The sequence below is a fragment of the Haplochromis burtoni genome, unplaced genomic scaffold, assembly GCF_018398535.1.
Source record: "Haplochromis burtoni strain Fernald_Lab_line unplaced genomic scaffold, NCSU_Asbu1 Contig_5790, whole genome shotgun sequence".
Taxonomy (NCBI): Eukaryota; Metazoa; Chordata; class Actinopteri; order Cichliformes; family Cichlidae; genus Haplochromis; species Haplochromis burtoni.
In genome coordinates, this window is record NW_024588151.1 from 1 (window position 1) to 1,503 (window position 1,503).

Sequence of the window (1,503 nt, forward strand, 5' to 3'; positions counted from 1 at the left end):
GCTCTGCAGTTAAACATCTGTGTGGCTATAAATGAGCATGTTGTGCTGCGGTGATGAATCTTGGAACTCTCTCTTACTGAATCAGCGTTTTGAAGAAGCTTCTTTACCAGATTCTGAGCAGCATGAACGCTCCAACCTAATTGTGCTGTAATGGCTCTTAAAACACTTTTATAAGACAATGACTGTGGTTTAAAGTTAAGGGCAGTGATTGAATTGACAAATCTCTAGTTCTAATTTCTTGAGGGTTCAAATACAGATCTCATTAACCAAGATATTTTTTTTTTTTTCTGTGTAGGTCCTCTGATGTGAACCCCGCAGTGTTCAGAGTGGCTTAAATTCAGAGGTCAGTTAAGATTTTCTGCCGTTGTTAAAATTCCACAGTAGGGTTTTAAGCATGATGATTACCATTAATGACAAGCATATGCCTGATTAATGTGATGTCAACCTTTAATCTGATTACCCTTTAATTTAGGCTAAAAACATGTAAATGTTAGTTATTGCAAATGATTAACAGTCGTATTTCTTTGCTAGGCTAAAGTTGGAGTTGTTTCAGAAGGAAGTGATGCCAAATCCGCATGTAAGTATTAAGCTTTAATTTTTTCAGGTTAATGTGAAATTCTAGAAATTGAATCTGAAATGCTAAATTAATTTATTGGTTCCATAATGTGAGGCACTTCTGACTGTTTGAAAGGATGAAATGGGTTAGCACCCATTAAACACCTGGACGACATGTGTCACATGGCAGTTTGTCACCAAAGCCCTGATCAAACATGCAAGTCCTTAATGGCACAAGAAGTAGTCCCTGCTTTTTTTATTTTTTTTTATTTTTTATTAACGGTCCAACTTCTCCTTTAGGGTCTTCCACCAAATGCTTGGGGAGGAAGGAAGTCGAGAAAGTTTCAAGGTAAGGATTTAAGACTTGCATATTCTTTCTGTTGAGCTTGTCGTGCAGAGACAAGACGTCTCATCTGCAGCGCAGTTTCAGTGATGATGATACTTAGCTCACTTTGACCCAATGTGAAACGACACGAACGTCTGAGCAACTGCAGCTTTTCACTTTGAAGGATTTCTATCATCTGTGTATTTTATTTGTCATAATACAATCTGCATGGCCACTTGAGTGATGTAAATGATTTCTGTTGTCAGGTGACTTGATGACTGCTTCAGCAGCTCATGGAGGCTTTCCGGTTTGAAGGTATGTTTAATAAAAAAAAAAAAAAATCTGTGCAGTTTTAAATATTCAGACCTGCTGAAAATGATGAGAGAAATTTTGGAATCTCGTTCGTCTGAACTGCTGTTGATAAAATTTAAATCTGAAGTCAGTGACGGTCCACAGGAAACACTGAGACTTGAACCTCCTTTCTGTACCTTGACTTGATGCAATCATCTTACAGGTAGCTGAAGTTTGGACTCCAGATGCTGCCATCACCATCCCAGCTGTTTGTCCAGGTGGGTGAACTCTGTAGCTTCGTTTTAGTGCTCATCTAGACTTCTTTATGTAGG

General features: G+C 38.3%; 1 long non-coding RNA gene and 2 other non-coding genes across 3 annotated transcripts; all 3 read left to right on the top strand.

Annotated features, from left to right (window-relative positions):
* The first annotated feature begins 7 nt into the window (after positions 1–7).
* LOC102300421 lies at positions 8–1,503 on the top strand. Its single transcript, XR_318263.3, has 5 exons — positions 8–343; positions 532–577; positions 856–904; positions 1,147–1,195; positions 1,395–1,503. It is a non-coding gene; the product is annotated as an uncharacterized LOC102300421 (long non-coding RNA).
* On the top strand, positions 980–1,044 carry LOC121814034. Its single transcript, XR_006054026.1, has one exon. It is a non-coding gene; the product is annotated as a small nucleolar RNA SNORD29 (small nucleolar RNA).
* LOC121814035 lies at positions 1,252–1,322 on the top strand. Its single transcript, XR_006054027.1, has one exon. It is a non-coding gene; the product is annotated as a small nucleolar RNA SNORD30 (small nucleolar RNA).